Source organism: Callospermophilus lateralis, chromosome 5 (genome assembly GCF_048772815.1).
Source record: "Callospermophilus lateralis isolate mCalLat2 chromosome 5, mCalLat2.hap1, whole genome shotgun sequence".
NCBI lineage: Eukaryota > Metazoa > Chordata > Mammalia > Rodentia > Sciuridae > Callospermophilus > Callospermophilus lateralis.
This window is the reverse complement of record NC_135309.1, coordinates 140,752,676-140,773,300: the sequence shown is the minus strand read 5'-3', so window position 1 is coordinate 140,773,300 and position 20,625 is coordinate 140,752,676. Positions and strand designations below refer to the sequence as shown.

Sequence of the window (20,625 nt, the reverse complement as noted above, 5' to 3'; positions counted from 1 at the left end):
TGGAATATACTGTTTTCTCTTTCTTTATAACAAATTAGTACAGACAGGGGTTGAAAACAACCTGAGATGAGCCCCTTGCAGTGCTTCATAGCACTCTGACCCTTGGGTTTCATATTGTTTTCCCAGAGATCATATTTACAGTAAGTCAAGAGCCATAACTAACGCAATGAAAAGTCTTCTCACACTTGACCTCAGGAGGAGGACGTTCTAGGTATACTGAGGAAAACTAATCTCAATTATTTATTGGCAAATATTTTCAACTATCAATTCTCACACCAATAACAGCATACTCTCATTATTTTGAGCTAAAAAGTTAACAGGTAAAAAATTTCAAACAGGGCTGGGGATGTGGCTCAAGCATTAGTGCTCTTGCCTGGCATGCGTGGGGCGCTGGTTTCGATCCTCAGCACCACGTAAAAATAAAATAAATATATTGTGTCCACCTAAAACTAAAAAATAAATATTAAAAAATTTTAAACACATCAAATATTGCGTGTTATTCTTTGACTCTACAGTTCAGCAACTGTTCTGTTTGAGACCTTCAGGAAGAAAATGACAAAACGAGTTAAGAATGCCAATGTATACTACAGGATAAAGCCTATGAAGGATTAAAAAGAAGAGTGAAAAGTAGGAGTAGTACGTGCCTTTAGATATTAAAATCATATTAATCTTCTTTAGCAAATGCACCACCTTTGGTACAGCAGTTGTTATCTCGTGCAATTTATTTGATCCTATAGTCATTTAAATCATGTTTCAGAATTTTTTTTTCTGCAATGGCAAGAACAGTAAACAAAGTGGAGATATAATGGATGGTACCATTCCTGAAGTCATAAGAACCCTGAGTACAGAACTGATATTTATCACTCAACCCACATTGTAATACTGTTTGTTGATTGAAATGGGTAGGTTGATTTCAGAAACTTCCACTTAAAATTTCCTTCTATCATTCATTTTAGACTATACTCTAAGGATATGAGCAAATGTCATTCTCGATTACACATTTGGAAACCCTGAAGGCTTGTTCTATAGATGACATTAGCCAATACTCCATTTATTTCCTAGATCCCATATGATCTGTTTGTAATTGGTTCAGGTGACAGAGGTTGAGGTGATTATGTTTGCTTTGCTCTCCAGGGTTATTGCCCATATACCCTAGCCCATTGCTTAAAGTTTCACTTTTTCCAGCAAGGCCACTGAGCTTTGTAAAACTGCCCTGTTTGTGCTGAAGGATTTATTAGTCTTTGAAATTCAAAGACCCCATCTAGTGACTTCTGGTCTCTACCTTCATAATTTTTGTTTCTGTCTCAATGCAATAGGAAAGACCCTTTGCCAACTACCAAAGATACCATTTGCATATCACATTAGTTTTCCAACTAGTGGTTAATGGTTTCCTGTACTTACCTGATTACTGTAATGCACTGATGAAATACAGTTAACAATAGTTAAATGAAACCAACAGATCCTATTATTCTTGCATATATGTATTCTAACTTCTACTACTCAAATGCCTGAGTAATTATAACCATCTGAGTATTCCCCTCCTCTAGAAAATAATTAAATCACTCCAGATGATAATTCAAAAAATGGATCATAGACTTCTATCAGAGACTATCCATACACCACATACTTTATGAAGTATGTTTTCATCACCAAATGGTGTGATATGTATTCCCAAATACCCACTTATCAGCTACCTCTTTGAACTACCCTTGGTATTAAAATACTAGCTCGAGTTTCTGGGATGCAGAATACTAGTATGTTGGTGAAATGAAGTTGATCAAATACTTTTACATGAATGCACAAATACATTATGATGAATTCAGTATAATTTGTTTATAACAATAAAAAGATTTAAGAAAGCATATGAGAGTTGGGAATAGTCTCATTTTATTGTGAAAGATAAAATAGCCAGGCACTGAAATCCTTTCCCTTGAAAATTGATAGCTGAAAGTTGTCCTGGAATGTTGACTTGCTGATAGAAGGTGCAGCTGGATTCAGCCCACTAGCATTCCTTACAGCTGAGCAGATGCATACCTAAAGGGAGATATGAGAAGCGCATCTCAATGGGTGTCACAATACATAATACATATATTATTATTATAAAGTTAACTGTTCAAATAATTTTTGTTATGTTTGTTTTGATGTATTTAAAGGGGATTTTTAAAATGAAAATATTAAATAATTTTTAAAATATTAACAAATACAAAATAGGAAAAAAGCCACAGGTAAAAATGTAATAGTATGTAATAGTATAAAGAATTTCTCCTTCATATGCCAACATTCAGTAAACAATTCTTTCCCACAAAACCCATCTCAATGATTATTTAACTTCTGTATATATATATGAAAATGTACACAATTCATATAGGTATGTATATATGCACAAATATGTGTATGAGGACACCAAGGCAACTGGCGAGTAACCTCTTCTCACAAAAAGTAATGTTTGTTCCTGGAAAAGGAAAGAAGGAAGGAAATCTTTATGTAAGCATTAGATAATGGATCTGTTGATTTGAGGAGTTCTGCTAATTTCTGAGAGGTGAGTCTTTATCTAGGAAATGTGTGCACCATCACTCCTCTGCTTTATGGTTACAGATTGGAAGCGGATCTTTAATCTGTATATTTATGAGGTATATGTGATTGTCAAATGTTATGTAAGCTATACAATTATTGGGAGTATGATTAAAAATGCCTCATAAATTAGTTGTTTCTCTTTCTGTAAGGTAATTTGTGTACCGCATTAGTGATATCACCTACTCTGAAACAATGAATTTATGCCCCATGTGGAAAGGAAAGATCTAAGAAAAGCTGACTTATTATAATTATTTATTCTTATATTGGTTACATTGCAACCAAAACTATTAATATTACCAAATAATAACCTTAATTTATAAAATTTTATTTGATAAATTCAATACTTTGTGTTAGCCCTATAATTAGTTCATGAATAACAAACTAGAGAAATTCTTATGCTTTACACATATAAAATTTCTGCAGAAGCTTCACAATAATGTCTTGTCGGAATACCTGGTTCATTCTTATTACTCTACAGTAGTTGATTACAGGAGACAATTCAGGGTTGTCAGGCTTGTAGAGTCTGTAGTCTCTTCCATTAAACACACACACACACACACACACACACACACACACATATATATATATATATATATATATATACACCTACATATATATAATTCTATCAATACTTCCCTGCCTTATTAATTATGGACTTTGCATCTGAATGCTGATTGTGAAAGTCCTCAACCTCTGTTTTTCAAAATTGTCATGGATTTTCTTGATATTTAATATTTCATTATGATGTTTAGAATTGTCTTGACAAGTGCCCAACAATAAAGCCTGTACTTTTAGAGAAATTCTATTGATTTTGTTTAAATATTTTTTTTGGTTGTAGGTGGACACAATACCTTTTATTTTATTTATTTGTATGTGCTGATGAGGATTGAACCCAATACTCACAGTGTTAAGCATGTGGTCTACTGCTGAGCCAAAACCTGAGCCCTCTGTTGATTTATACAACAATTTTTTTTTTTAGTTGTAGATGGACACAATACTTTAATTTATTTATCTGTGATGTTGATGTTGAAGATCGAATTCAGATTGAATGCAAGCACTATACTGCTAAGCCACAACCCCAGCCCCCCTTCCACTGATTTTTTAATTATATTTGAAGTTAATTTAAATAACTAAAATGATAGCTATAGCCAATTATAATTTCATATATAATTTTATAGAATTTTTAATAATATATTCAATATTTTACTTTATGGTTTTTGTACATCTTTCATTGTATTTTATTGGTTTCTCTTTCTAAATTACATGTAAATTCATAAACATATTATTGGTGAATACTACTACTACTACAATATGCATGAAATGATTTTTGTATATTAACTTTGAATCTATTAACCTTGACTAATTCATTTATTTACTCACTATTCCTAATAATTTGATTTATTTTATACTTACAAAACTGTAGTATACATAAGCAATATGACTATTAATTTTCTTTCCACTCTATATTTTATTTAGCTCTCATGCCATTTTCAATAGATAATATCTAGAGTAAATTATTGAAAATTGCACATTGAATAACACTTAGCATATAATCATATGAACATTGATCTTTATAATACTGCTTAGGAGAAAGTAGTACTCTTGAGTGAGAAAATGAGAAAAGTAGTCTATGAGTGAGAAAATTAGGTTCAATGAATTACCCTCACACTCTAAAAGTCTAACTTCATATGTGAGCAAACTGGAACTAGAAAATCAGTTAATTCATTGTAACTCTAGTGATTTTCTTTTTCTTTTTATTACACCATCTAATTTCAAATTCAATTAGAAGTATATTTTCTGCTGAGGCTTTAGGATATGTTTCATTTATATGTTCTGATTTTGCATCTTTGGCACTAATAAGGTTAATGGAAAATCAATTTCACTCCTACTAAGAACTACAACTAGAGTAACCACATTTGAATTTTCATTTCTTGAAATGTGTCCATGCTCACAACTGGCCTAAATTGTAATATATATATATATATATATATATATATATATATATATATATACACACATTAGTGAAATTTTATGGAATATTAACTTTTTTATGAGAAGATTCTCTAACACTAGAATTAAAGACTATTTACCACAAAATTAGATATTGCCAGTTTTATTCAAGTGACCTAAATATACTTTTAGCCCTCTATTTCAAAGTGTCTATGTCCAACCATGGAGGAATTTAATATTAAATGTCAAATTGCCTATCTAATTTTACTATATACAAAAAGAGCAATGAAATTTCATTTAGATGATATTTCTGTGCTGTCATGTGATCGTGCTGAGCATATTTTTAACTACCTGCATGAGCCTGGTTAAGATATTTTTGATCCTTTATGGGGGAAATGATTATGAGACCATTTGGTGTTATTAAATTGAACTACATTTCTCTACTTGATGAATCTCACACTTGAGTTTTATTTTATTAAACCATAATTATTGGATTCTCTAATATTCATACAGGAGGAGCCTGTATCACATTTTGAGCTCAAAACTAAGCAGTAAGAAGATGAAGTATAATGGGACAGGAGGACTAAAATAGCTGTAGGAGTTCCTTTTCAAAAGTATCAATCCACATAATATCCAAAGTTATAGGCATAAAAATTAAATATGAATATCAATACTTTATCATGTGTTAAAGAAAAAATATTCAACATTACTTCTTAAAGTACTATAAAGCAGATGTAACCAGGACCATCTTTGCAGGTATAGAGACCATGGTAGTGGGATTTTGCAAAGGGAAAAAGAGAGGGGGCTCAACTCCAAATACACAATGAGCAGCTAGGATTTTATAGCCAATAAACAAAGTGGAGGCAAATAGATTAAAAAAAAAACTTACTAAAAAACAACATCAGGAGTAAAGATAATTCTGCAAGGGGAAAAAAAAGTATAAGAATTCTTTATGAAGAAATGACAGGGTAATGAGTCACATCCCTAACCCTTTTATTTTTTATTTCAAGACAGGGCCTCATTAAGTTGCTGAGGATCTCTCTGATATGACCAAGGCAGGAAGACTGCCTTGGTGTCTCAAGATGCTGACATTAGAGGCATGTGCTACTGTGCTGGGCTTAGAATGGGTAATTCAATATCAAGACTGATCAGGGTGGGAGGTCACTGCCAAACTGATTAACCAGTTTATATTTAAACAGGATTTTACAAAATAAGTGTACAGATAGGTACAGGAGATGGTGTTAGGATCTGTAAACAAGTCAGGATGGCGCCTGGCATTTTGCCAGGGGGAGTGGTTTGTGAAGTAATGCCAGGGAGCCATTAAGTGTGGAGATTCCTTATTGGTTGACTGCTGTATCTAGTTTATGTTAATTAAGATAAGCTGTGTGGAATGTATATATACCCCTCCTGTCCTACAATAAAGGGCTCCCACTCCTGCTGTATCAACGTACACAAGTTGTTTGTCACCCCCCGGTTATTTTGCTGCAGCCAGACTGCAGCAGATGGGTCAATAGCCTGAACAAAATTTGGTCAAAGAAGCATTATCACAAGTACACTGAAACTGACTTTCTAAGCCATGTAGTGGACTTTTTTTTAAACTTTCAAAACATTTTTACTCATGGAATAAAATTACCTTAAAATATGCACTCATTTTTTTTTAGCATTTAAAATGGATGGTATCTGTTATGATTCATGTATTAGATCTAGGCTTTTTGTATATTGAGGTACCTGCAATAACAACAGTTTGGTAAGGTATATTTTATCATCAGACTCAAGTAAATCATAATCAATTGCCTATTTAGATGCCAGACAGAATATAAGGAATTAAGAAGACTAAAGATGGGAACCCTCACCTGCTCATCAGTTAACATATTTGACTTAACAGAAATGATATGAGCATTATTCTGTACAATGAAGATTACAAGAGTGAAAAAGAAAATTGGAGTGTTCACCTAAATGATTTTCCAAACTTTAAAAGGAGACAGAAATTACTCATCAATTCCTAAATAAGGCCATTTCTTCTTCTTCTTCTTTTTTTTTTGTGAGAATTTTTTAATATTTATTTTTTAGTGGACACAACGTCTTTTTTTATTTGTATGTGGTGCTGAGGATCGAACTCAGCCCCATGTGCATGCCAGGCAAGCGCGCTACCGCTTAAGCCACATCCCCAGCCCCTATTTCTTCTTGAATGCCAAGAAGACTAACATAAAGTGACACGATGAAGAGGGACTGAGGAGAGGTTTCCTTGAGCTGGTGCTGTCAGGAAAACAATGCCATCAACAATGGCAAGGGGACAACTGTGAAGATATCTTCCAGAAGGAAGTTCCAAGTGGAAGGAATACAATGAGGAAAGCGAGGACCCTGGTGAAACACGCAGCTGACTGATGGAGAGCTCTGAAAGCCATATCGCCAGTGTGACCTGTCATGTAGTTGAAATGGTTCCCATTGATCCTAATTCATTAAAAAAAATAAAAATAAAAAATAAAAGAGGTTTATGGAACTCTAAATTTTCTATAGCTGTGCGATAAGCAAATCACATCCTGTAAAAAGCTCCCTTATTTTGGGAAGCCCTATAAACATGTACTCAGGACTTGATTTAAGACCCATCTGTGAAAGCATCAAGAAATGTTCCATGTACTTGCTTGGGCAACACATATACTAAAATTAGAATGATACGGAGAAGATTAATGTGGCCCCTATGTGAGGATGATGCCCAAATTTATGAAGCATTCCACATTAAAAAAAAGAAAAAAAATGCTTCTTTTTATGAATCTCTGGTAGTCAAGGAGAAGGAGATTTGGAATATCTTGTCATTCTTGAGGGAAATTGTGCAGAGAAGGTAACAGAGCACACCTGTTATTACCATCTGGGCAGAATCATATTATTCATATTATTCATGGAACTATTTTGTCCATTTATTCTTACAGCCTCTGTAATTAATATTGTTTTGCCTTTTGATAGCAAGGATGCTGGTTTACATAGGCACTGTGACATAGTGAGGATCAAGGAGGAGTCTTCATAGAGAAATACAAATGAAAACTTGTTCTAATCCAAAGCGTGTGGTCTCTAACTTTACTCTGTTTCTTCAAAATAAGTAGGGTGTGGAGGGAGAGAAGGTTTTCCTATCTCAAAAGCCTAGTAGTGTCTTTGGTCTAGTCAAATAAAATGCTTGATTTAATATTTTTGGAAATGTCTTTATTGTCAAGCTTTTCTTTGGGGGGAATTTAGATGTGACACTATCAATGTGATATTATCCAAAACAGAAGGTCCACGGACAGTTGAGAATAGTTCTACAATGTTTACTTGAAATCAAAATCAAAATATTTTTGTCCTTGAGAATTGAAGTATCTGACATTTAAAGACCAATTTCTAAAGATCATTGCTCTATGTGTGCATGGATGTTTAAAATTTATGATAAATTCAATATTTTCAGAATTTTAATATTTTGAAAGTAATAAAATAAAATTAAAACATATTCTTTATCTAACCCAGGTCCAGAGAAATCCATAATCTCAATAATATCTTCATTACAAAGACAAACAGGCTAACCTGCAATTGTTGTAATCATCAATGGATTGAATATATGAAAAAACTTCTCAAATAATGGTTTAATATACTCAAAAGATGCACAAACAAAGCTGGAAAACAGCTATGGGGAAATAGTAAATTACATTGGTTCATATTTAATGCCAAACACTGGAATTTGAAATTGCTAATTAAAGACATCAGTGAATGTCAATACAGCAATATTTTAATGACTTCAAGATAATCCCACAGCAATCAATTTAGATCAGAATGAGTTTATTGTAAAGTGCCAAAGGTGGAAAAATGCTTCTTTTGCACGATAAAGCAACAATTTCTCAAATGAATAATGCCTAGTTGAAATTTAACTAGATAATTACTTAATTTGCATTTATTAAGGAAAAATAATAACTTAGAAGAAAGCTCTATGGGAAATGATCTAAGAGTTAATGGTTGTGCAATTTTACCTCAGCTTCTGGAAGCAAAAACACTTTAATGATAATAACAAACTAAAAGAACACCAACAGATATAAATTTCATAGTTGATATTTGTAGAAGTTACCAGATCCTTATTAGAAAGATACTTTATTAGTGAGTTAAAGGAGAATATCAACTTCAGGTTCTATATTATATGCCTGCTTTTTTTCCCTTAAAGTAGCAAAAAAAAAAAAAACTGCTTTTATATTTACAAATAAAAATTGGCAGTTAAACAAAAGTCATGAATTTTGTTTATTTTCATTTTATTCAAAAAGAATAAAATATACCTCCTTTATGATATTGAAAGGAAAAGGCCTGAAAAAAATCATACTTAATTACAAAATCCCCTTTACTTAGAATAATTTGGTTTAATCTCTATAACAAGATTCTTTTGGACCATGCGGCCAGCAGTAGGAGATTCTTACAAACAAAGAACAACTAAAGGCAAAGTAGCAAGTGTGACACGATTCTGAATTATGATGAGACTCTTTAGCATCCATGGTTATAGGTTTACATAGTCTTTGGGACCACTGTTAATCAAAAAAAAAAAAAAAATCCCATTTCTGTTTACTCTTGTGGCACTTACAGGTCTTAAACTTGTATGTCTGAATTTTTTTTTTCCTTTTGAACACAGATCTAGTGAGCAAATATCTGATCAAATCACTAAAAAGACACTGTATATTACAAAATTCATTTCATTTTTCAGATGGAATATAGTGAGTGTTTGACTTGGTCATACCACCAGGGATGCAACATAAAAAGAAAGACTTGGTTAAAACTGTTTCTCAAACCAAAATGTGTGCACAAATTATATGTAGATCTTGTTAAAGTGCAAATATGAAATAGTCTCTGATATTTTGCCTTTTTAGTAAATTCACAGGTAATAACAATACTACTACTGGTCACTGTCCACTTATGAACTAACAAGTGGCTGGAAAGATAAACTCAGGTATCTACTTGAGAAGTTTCAGAGTTGATGGAGATTGTCTTTTGAGAAAATTGCACAACTGCTTTAGCCTGACCACATTTAGATGATGGTGATCATGGTACATTTCTGGCTTGACTACACTCTCACCACACTTCACAGATGTCCTTCCTCCAAGCCATGAAAAGCCCTGTAATGGTAAAGGGGCTTATACAGGTGTACAAACAAAGATGACAAGTTTCAGCAGATCTGTTTAACAAATCAAATAATAAATCACAAGTATAACTGTTTAGGGAACTGGGTCATTTCATCATAGTGCACCATAATGAAGTAATATTGAAATCATGGTTACTAAAAACAATATTAAATATGAGGTACTAGAAGGCATTCATGCTAGTAGCATTTAAAGTGCCTTTACTCCTATGTTAAAAATTATAAGTCCCACTAAATTAGTAATGCTCTCAAGAAGTAAATCAAAGTTTCTAGACCTAAAATGTTCCAAAACCCAAAGTGATTTTAGTTCAATCCATCCTTACCATAATTTTACTTAGTTAAATAGTGAATTAACTACTACCACGTCTCTAGTCGGTCTTTATTAACACTTAGTTTGAATAATGTACAATTTCCAAAACTCTCCACTCTCTCTGATGAAGGCATTAGGATCCATATAGCCTTTCCCTTGAGACAGATCAAATATCAGAATATTAGGCTATCTAGTGTTTTTGTTGATAGTTAAGCAAATGAGATAGGTTTGCCAAGATTGATCTTAAGCCTTAGAACCTTTATTTTTTATTTAATATTTATATTAAATATATAATCATATGTATTACATAATATAAAAATATGCTATAATATTTTTTATGGAAAACACCTATTACATATACTTAATATTATATAATTAAATTGTATTGTACTATAAATTGTTGGATTAAAATAAAATGTTCAATAGATTTTTTAAAATTTATTAATTTATTCCAATTTGTTATATATGGCAGCAGAATGCATTTCAATTCCTAGTACATATATAGAGCACAATTTTTCATGTCTCTGGTTGTACACAAAATAGAGTCACACCATTTGTGTTTTATATGTACTTGGGATAAGTATCATCTTTTCTACTCCCCTGTCTAGTCTCTATCTTTCCCTCCCCCTTGCCCTACCTAAAGTTCCTACATTCCTCTCATGCTCCCCACCACAACCCTCCACCCCTGGTACGTCCCAATCCACATTATGGATCAGCATCCTCATATCAAAGAAAACATTTGGCATTTGATTTTTTGGGATTGACTTACTTCACTTAGCATAATATTCTCCAACTCCATCCACTTACCTGCAAATGCCGTGATTTTATTCTCTTTTAATGTTGAGTAATTTTCCATTGTGTGTGTGTGTGTGTGTATGTGTGTGTGTGTGTGTGTATGTGTGTGTGTGTGTGTGTGTGTGTGTGTGTGTGTGTATATATATATATATATATATATATATATATATATATATATAATGGTTTCTTTATCCATTTATCTACTGAAGGACATCTATGTTGTGTCCACAATTTAGTTTTTGTGAATTGTGCTGCTATAAACATTGATGTGGCTGCATTACTATACTATGCTGTTTTTCAGTTCTTTGGATATAAATCGAGGAGTGGGATAGCAGGGTCAAATGGTGGTTCCAGTTCAAGTTTTCCAAGGAATCCCCATACTGCTTTCTATATTGTCTGCACCAATTTGCAGTCTCCCCAGCAATGCAAGAGTGTGTGCCTTTTTTTCCCCACATCCTCACCAACATTTATTGTTGTTTGTATTCTTAATAGCTGCCATTCTGACTGGAGTGAGATAAAATCTTAGAGTAGTTTAAATTTGCATTTTTCTAATTGCTAGAGATGTTGAACATTTTTTCATATATATGTTGATTGATTGTATATCATCTTATGAGAAGTGTCTGTACAGTTCTTTGGCCCATTTGTTGATTGGGTTATTTGTTTTTTGGTGCTTAACTTTTTGATTTCTTTATATATCCTAGAGATTAGTGCTCTATCTGATATGTGTGAGTGGTAAAATTTTGCTCCCAAAATATGGGCTCTCTATTCACCTCACCGGTTGTTTCTTTTGATGAGATAAAAAAAAAAAAAAACTTTTTTAGTTTTAATTCATCTCATTTATTGATTCTTGATTTTAATTCTTATGCTATAGGACTCTTATTCAGGAATAAGGGGACTAATCTGACGTAATGGAGACTTGGGTCTACTTTTTCTTCTATTAGGTGCAGGGTCTCTGTTTTAATTCCTAGCTCCTTGATTCACTTTGAGTTGAGTTTTGTGCATAGTACGAGATAGAAGTTTAATTTTATTTTGTTACATGTGGGTTTCCACTTTTCCCAGCACCATTTGTTGAAGACACTATCTTTTCTCCAATATACATTTTTGGCACCTTTGTGTAATATAACTGTAATTATGCGGGTTTGTCCCTGTGTCCTCTATCCCACACCATTGGTCTACAAGTCTATTTTGGTGCCAATACCATGCTGTTTTTGTTACTATTGCTCTGTATTATAGTTTAAGAATTGTTATAGTGAAGTCACCTACTTCATTCTTCTTGCTAAAGATTGCTTTATGTATTCTGAGTCTCTTATCTTTCCAGATGAATTTCATGACTGCTTTTTCAATTTCTAGGAGGAATACCATTGGGATTTTTATTGTAATTGCATTATATATGTATAGTGCTTTGGGTTTTATGGTCATTTTGACAATATTAATTCTGCCTATCCCGAAACATGAGGGTTTGGGTTGAAAAAATCTGCTGAGATACAAATTGATTTCCCCCTATATGTAATTTTATTCCTTTCTTTTGTGGCTTTTAAATTTTTCTCATTTTTCTGTTTGCTAGGCATTTTCATTATAATGTGGCTTTGTTTTGATCTGTTGTGATTTTGTACATTTGATGTCCTGTAAGCCTCTTGTATTTGGTTTTCCAAATCATTCTTCATGTTTGGAAATTTTTCTGATATTATTTAATTTAATAGAATTTTCATTCCTTTCGTGTGAAACTCTATTTATGCCTTCCTCTATCTCAATAATTTTTTAAGTTTGGTTTTTTTATGTAACCCCATAATTATTGAATGTTCTTCACTATGTAGTCAAAATTCTTTTCAAGATTATATATTTTGTCTTCATTGTCTGAGGTTGTGTCTTCCAATCTCTTGGTGATGCTTTCAATTGAGCTTTTAATTTGGTTCATTGTTTCTTTCATTTCAAGAATTCCTGTTTTTTTAAGAACCTCTAGCTCCTTATTGAAGTAACCTTTTGCTTTCTATATTTGCTTATGTAGCTCTCTATCAAAATGATATTTTTCTGCCTGTATTTGCTCTCTTATACTATCCTTTAATTCGCAGAATATTTTAATTGTGTGCATTCTAAACTTCTTCTCTGTCATTTCTTCTATTGTGCTGGCCATGAATTCTAATAATGCAATGTCTTAGTTTTTGTTGTTGTTGTTGTTGTTGTTATTGTTCATGTGTCTTCCCTTCCAGAACTAAGGGTCTGCATTACCATTTTTACCCTATAGACTTATAATGTCACTGTAGGTTTCCAATATCACTTCTAAAGGAGAACAATGTGAAAAGGTCTCAAAACAAACACTATAAAACCTGAAACCGAATAGCAGCTTTTAAGATATTAACAGTTTTGTCAAAATATACAGAAATGGTAAGTTCAATTATTATCTACATTATGAACAGTAGGTTTGCAAAAGGGCCTACAGTTTCTGATGGTGGACAATGAACCATTGGTGAGGTGTAGGAAGAGATGTTGAGGGGGCAGGAGGTGAGGATATTAGATTATAGAAAGCATGAGAGAGGAATCTAAAGAAGTTTGATAGTAGCAGGAGAAGACAGAGAAAGTGATTTTGGGGAGACAAGTAAGTGAGAAGACAGTAGAGCAAAAATAAAAAAAAAAACCATCTCAAGAAAAGTAAAATTAGGAGATAACAGAATATAGAACGCCACTATACTATACTGTTCAGACATCCCAGTGCTCAGTAGCCTAATTCATGAAAGGAACTTGGTTTCACAAATGTTGTGGATGTACTGGTGGGAGGAGAGAGAGACAGAGAAAGAGAGAGAGAGGGAGAGAGAGAACGAACTTGAAGGAAGACACAAGGAATTTTTTTGTTGGAGATTAGTATCTTTCCAGCTTTTGTTTTCATCCAGTAGGTAGGATTGTGTGTTGTCTGCTGGAATCTTCACCCTCAGGATGGTGACAGTTATTAGGGTGGGAGGGTTGATCCAAGGATCTCCTTTGGTGCCTGCTCCTGTGATGTGGGGACCTGAGCTTATTTCTTTATATTGCCTATAGACCTCACAGTTCCTGGTCTCTAATTTAGTCTCTAAACTATATCTCACTCACTCCCTCCCTTTTTACTTCCCAATCAGGAACCTTTCTCTCTAGAGGTCTTGTGGGCTACACTCTGGGAGCTGTGCATCTGTCACGCAGAGCTATTTCATATTGCGCAGCTCAGGACACAGTTTTGCAAGCTATGGGCTAGTCATGTAGCCACAGGCACTGTTCCATGTTAGGGAGTACACGGGAGAGTGGAGAAAGGAGAGTACAGAACTTTTGGTACATTGATATTGCTTCTAAACCCCAGCCAGTGTTCCAAGCTTGGAGTTGCCCCAACTAAAGATGATGATGAAAAAGTCCCAAGATGGAGGTGGGTGCTTTCAGTGATGGCCTGTCAGGGATCTGATGGTGCCTAGTGGTGGCATTGAGTGGTGTGTTCAGAGATGCAGCTCTGCAGTGTGCAGTATTGTGTCTGGTGGCTGTCTACAGATCCAATACAGTGTCACCAAGTGCAGGCTACCACATGTAGGGGGCCATTCAGTGGTTGCAGTGCCCCAAGATGAAGATGATTAGAGGAGCCCCAGTTGGTAGTTGGGGGTCAACATGATAATGGAGGCCAAGTTCCAGTGCATGGGCAGCAGCCAGGATTCCTGCGCAGGTGGATGGCCAGGAGTCCTGTGAATTTGTTAATGCCAGTTATCCTAATCAGTCACCTGGAGGACCTGTGTGGAGAAGTGGCTGGGGTCCTGTGCTGATGCTGAGGCCTTGGAAATCTGCACAGCACACAGGGCCTTGTTTTCTGCATGGTAGCAGCTGTCAGGGGTACTCTAATGTCTTGCAGAGAAACAGTATTACTGATACTGGAATTCCAGATCCCAGAATGACACAGAGTGCAGCCTCCCTGTAGCCCACCATCTTGGATTCCTCCTTGAATACATTCTTTTTTAAGAATAAATGATTTGCAACTTTGGTACACAAATCTCTGTAACAAATTCCAAGCAACACTTCTATACACTTCTATATATGGACATGGCCTACCTCAATTCTTTCCATGTTGACCACCCTGCACACATTCTGCAAAGTGGATACCAAAATGTCAGATTTCTCTGCTTCTGCTGAATACACTGAGTCCTATATAACATAGTTTCATCCCATTTTACTTTCTTTGCTTTCTACAATTTTCATATCTTTTATAAGTGTTCTTTCTATACAATTCATATTTATTAATAAAATTGGCTACCATCAAAGTAAAGTAAGTATAGAGTAATAAAATCATTTTGGGGATTGTAACAGTATATACATTATATATATATATAGAGAGAGAGAGAGAGAGCCATAGAGAGAGAGATACACATTTATGTACTTCTAAGAGCATCAGTCATAATTCTGACCATAAAAATCATGCTACTTGAAAAGTTATTATATATATATATATATATATATATATATATATATTTGATATAAGTATAAAATATGTATGTGTATGTGTAATGCATATACATACATAAAATATACGTATGTATATATATATATATATGTGCATGCGCACACACACACACACACACACACATATATATATATATATATATATATATATATATACATATGATTTTTTTAACATGATAAAACCTAATTTGTCTTGTCCTTCAAAAGAAATGAAGCTGGTTTTAGAAAAGCTTTTGAAATGTTATTCTATTACATTTTCTGGTAACCTGGTAACTTCTGCAATTCTTTTTTTTTTTTTTTTTTTTTTTTTTTTTTTGTGTGTGTGTGTGTGGTGCTGAAGATGAACCTAGGGCCTTGTGCATGTAAGGCAGGCACTATCAGCTGACCTATGTCCCCAGCCTGGCTCATGCAATTTTCAATGCAGAAAACTTTCACAGACATTTTGTACTTGTTCCCTTCCCCTTTCTATTTTTAGAACTTCCCACTAGCCATTGTCCTTTCTATAAGCACTATTACCAAAATAATTTATAATCCTTCTACATTTGGGTCCTGAGGAAATTTTCTTAGGGATTTACTTTAGAAAATGGATTCATATTCAGAAAAAATTCATATGGATTTAAAATTTTGCATTGAATTCTATTATGTTTAAAAACATGTTGAGATGATGTAGCCTATATTTTAAGGGCATTTATCTTATCAGTGCAGACTGGAATCACTTTACTTCTCATTATATTAATATCCTCTATTCATAGACTTAAATAAATATAGTAGAGGTGGATCTAATAAGGACTCTACCCCAGCTTAGTTAGTAATTACCAGGAACCATGGTGTGGGAACAGAACCCATGATGAATATATTCATACTGAATAGTAAAGCTCCAGCTTAGAATTTTGAAAGTGTGTTTTCTTCAGTGTATAACCTTTGCCACAATTAATTCTGAAAGGTTAAATTCAGTACTGAAAAATAAGAATCATATATGCACTAAGAATAGCAGTCAATGGACATTAGTACCTAATTTTACCAATAAGAAAACAAATGTGGGCTGGGGTTTAGCTCAGTGGCATAGCACTTGCCTAGCATATGTGGGACCCTGGGTTTGATCTTCAGCACTGCATGTAAATAAAATTAAGGTCCATTGACAACTAAAAAAAAAATCTTTTTTTAAAAGAAAATTAATACATGATTTTTAGAACAATTTAGATTTAAAAACCTTGATATAAATAAGCTCATGATTTTTTTTTCTATTGGTGCACACTTCAAATTTTTGTTTATTCACTGAGCATAATTACTCTAGATTATTGGTTAGTTTCTCTCATAAGATGTAAAACATAAATTAGATTCATAACAATCAGCCTGCCAACAGTAAAGGTGACTTTATTATTGAGTCACTCCAAAATGAGTTTTAGTTCAATATTATACTCTACAAAAATAATCTATAATTAGAAAACATTAACATTACTTGAGGAAAAATATTTCATTATTATATTCTATACTTACTAACCTGTTTGAATTTTATATATATATATATATATATGTATATGTATTTAAATACAAGCTTATATAACATACCTTAATATAACATTTATTTATAATTATTAATATGCTGTTTTAAATATTATATTATGAAAAATATAAATGATTAATATAAAATGTACGAATATTGAATATATTGTATATGAACTCTACATATGCATATGAAAATATACAGACTTATATATACAAACATGCATTCACTTTGACACATATAATCAAATTTATTCAAGTCTGCATTATTCATTTGGAATTTGGAACAGAAGCAAAAGGCAATCTTCATTCCTTAGTCTATTAGGAATATTTGTTAAAAGTACAATTTTGGAGTCTTTATAAAATATCAATCTTAACTAAACATCTCAGTTTAAGCTTACATACTCAAGGGAATTTAGATTATATTTTCTCTAAATCTCACTGGAGAATATATTGCATACAAAATGATATTTCCTGATATTAATTTTGGAAAACAGAATGCTTTATATTAGATATCCAGTTATTCATACCAGTTCTAGGTAAAATGCAATTATGAGAACAAAAAAGTTGCATCCTTTAGAAAAAAAAAAACATTGTAAGGGATTTGAAATAAAATCATTCATCCATTCATTTAGTCATTTACATACTCCTTCATTAAAAAACAAACAAAAAAAACCCTTCTTGTGTTGCTTGATAGGCAATGATGAGTGCCTGCTCTGAATAGGCAGATGGCACATTGTATCAGATATACATGCACTCGTATCATGAGAATTATTGGGATAAGAATAAAGACATAGCCAGGTGCAGTGGCATATGCCTGTAATCCAAGTGGCTTGGAAGGCTGAGGCAGGAGGATTGCAAGTTCAAAGTCAGCCCCAACAAGTTAGTGAGGCCCTAAGCATCTTAGTGAGATCTGTGTCTAAATAAAATAATAATTTAAAAAATTGGGGAGTTGGCTCAGAGGTTGAGCACCTCTGGGCTCAATCCCCTGTAATAAAAAATAAAATAAAAAAAAGACACAAGAAGCATTTTTATAGGTATTTGATAATTTATAGAAGAAAGGTCATTTTCTTTAAGTTTGAAACCGCATTGTTTTTTACATGAATCAAAAAAAAATTTAAGACTAATAATTATGGACTCTGCTTTCCATAGAAAATCTTTAAATGCAATATTTTATAGACAGAGTCTCAACAAAAGTATTTTGTGCAAAATTTCCGTTTACTATGTTAAACATATAATTTAAAATATAAACTAAAATAAGCAAAAATAAAATGTACATTGATAACTATATGAAGTAAAATTTATTTTTGATAAGAGAGGTATTAATGTTAGCTCAAAAACATTAGCTTGGGACTGGGGTTGTGGTTCAGTGGTAGAGAGCTTGCTTAGCATGTGTGAGGGACTAAGTTTGATCACCAGAACCACATTTAAAAACAAGAAAACAAACAAAACAAACAAACAAATAAACAAAAAAACATTATTTTTAACATTAGCTAAAAATTGTTCTTACTTATTCTTGACAGTATAATCCATTTTTTAAGAGAGAGAGAGAGAGAAAGAGAGAGAGAGAGAATTTTTAAATATTTATTTTTTAGTTTTCGGTGGACACAACAGCTTTTTTTATTTGTATGTGGTGCTGAGGATCGAACCCAACATCTTGTGCATGCCAGGTGAGCGTGCTATCGCTTGAGCCACATCCCCAGCCCCAAAATCCATTCTGACATAGTTATAAAAGCATCAAATATATGTTGTTCTAATTTATATATATATATATATATATATATATATATATATATATATGCATATATGCATATATATATGCATATGTGTGTGTGTGTGTGTATGTTGCAGTTGGACCCAATACCATTATTTTCTTTGCTTATTATTATTTTTTTAATGTGGTACTGAGGATTAACCCCAGTGCCTCACAGGTGCCAGACAAGTCTCTACCACTGAGCCACAAGTCAGCCCTTCTTCTAATTCTTATACTAGGTTTCCAGTACCTCCCCATCCTTCTCCTCCACAATGGCTTTCTATCTTCCCTCAGCTGATATTTCTGCCATTTATCCAGTTAATTTTTTAAAAAAAATTAATTTCTTGTGAATGTACACAATTTTGTGAGTCACTGTGGTATATTCATATATATACATAGGAAATTTATGTCAGATTCATTCCACTGTCTTTCCTTTTCCTATCCACCCTCCCTCCCCTTCACTTCCCTTTGTCTAATCCATTGAAATTCTATTCTTTTTTTTTATCTCCTATCTTACTTTAGATTATTTTTCACATATCTGAGAAAATATTCAATCTTTGGCTTTTTGGGCCTGGCTTATTTCACTTAGTATGATAGTTTTCAGATGCATCCATTTGTTGATAAATGTTATGAAGTACTCTTATTCATGACTTCTTTATACATTCATCTGTTTAAGGATACTTTGGTTTGTTCCATGGTTTTGCTACCATGATTTTGCTGCTATAAATATTGATGTGGCTGTATCACTGTAGTATGTTGACTTAAAATCCCTTACATATATAACAAGGAGGGGGATAACTGGGTCAAATTGTTTTTCCATTCCAAGTTTTCTGAGGAATTTCCATATTGCTTTCGATTATAAAGGCACCAATTTGCAGTCCCACCAACAATGTGGGATGTTTCCCCACATCCTGACCAACATTTATCGTTATTTGTATTATTCATAATTGCCATTCTGATGGGGTAAAAAGAAATCTCAGGGTAGCTTTAATTTGCATTTCTCTAACTGCTGGAAAGATTGAACATTTTTCATCATATTTCTGCTTTTGAGAAGTGTCTGTTTAGTTCTTTTGTCCATTTATTATTTAGATTATTTGTGGGATTTACTTTTTTATGTTTTGGTGTGTGTTTGTGTATGTTAATTTTTTGAGATTTTGTATATCCTGCATAATAATGTTGTATTGAAGGATATGCTGGCAAAATTTTTCTCCCATTCTTTCTTTATACCTCCTGTTTCTTTTCCTATGAAGAAGCATTTTAATTTTATACCATTCCATTTATGAATTTTTTAAATTTTACATCTGGTGCTTTAGGAATCTTGCTAAGAAAGTCATTTCTTCAGTCAACATGTTGGAGTGTTGGGCCTCTATTTTCTTCTAGAAGGTTCAGGGTTTCTAGTATAATTCCTAGGTCTTGGGATCTACTTCGGGTTGAGTTTTTTGCAGGGTGAGAAGGGTTAAGTTTGATTCTACTACATATGGATTTCTAGTATTCCCAGCACTATTTGTTGAAGAGGCTAGCCTTTCTCCAGTGTTTTATGTTTATGACACCTTTGTCAAATATAAGATAACCATATTTATTTAGGTTTGTGTCTGTATCTTCTAGTCTATTTTATTTGTCTTCATGCTTATTTTGGTGCCAATACCATGCTAATTTTCTTACTACAGCTCTGTGGTGCAATTTGAAGTCTGTTATTGTGATGAATCCTGCTTCATTTTTCTTGCTAAGTATTGTTTTGGATATCTGGGGATTCTTATTTTTTTCAAATAAATTTCAGAACTGGTTTTTCCATTTTCATGAAGAACATCATTGGAATTTTGATGGGAATTGCATTGGATCCATATAGTTCTTTTGGTAATATGGGTATTTTTACAGTATTAATTCTGCCTCTTTTACTTTGTTGTCTGCATGCAGTGGTCAGGCATCATGTGTCTGTATCATTCTGTGTGGGGTTTTTTGTTTGTTTGTTTTACACAAGGCTGTATGTAATTATCCTTGTATATAAGTATAGATGTGTGTTTGTATATATTTGCAAATTTAGATTTTATTTTACCTCTCTATTTCCTATTATACTAGTCACTTTTCCTCATCCCTGTCTTTCACTTAGCTTTATAGCTTGATAAACCATGTTTTTCTCACTCA

At 33.1% G+C, this 20,625-nt stretch overlaps 1 non-coding gene across 1 annotated transcript; it reads left to right on the top strand.

Annotated features, from left to right (window-relative positions):
- The first annotated feature begins 7,158 nt into the window (after positions 1-7,158).
- Positions 7,159-7,265, top strand: LOC143400547 (U6 spliceosomal RNA). Its single transcript, XR_013091467.2, has one exon. It is a non-coding gene; the product is annotated as a U6 spliceosomal RNA (small nuclear RNA).
- Positions 7,266-20,625: the final 13,360 nt, after the last annotated feature.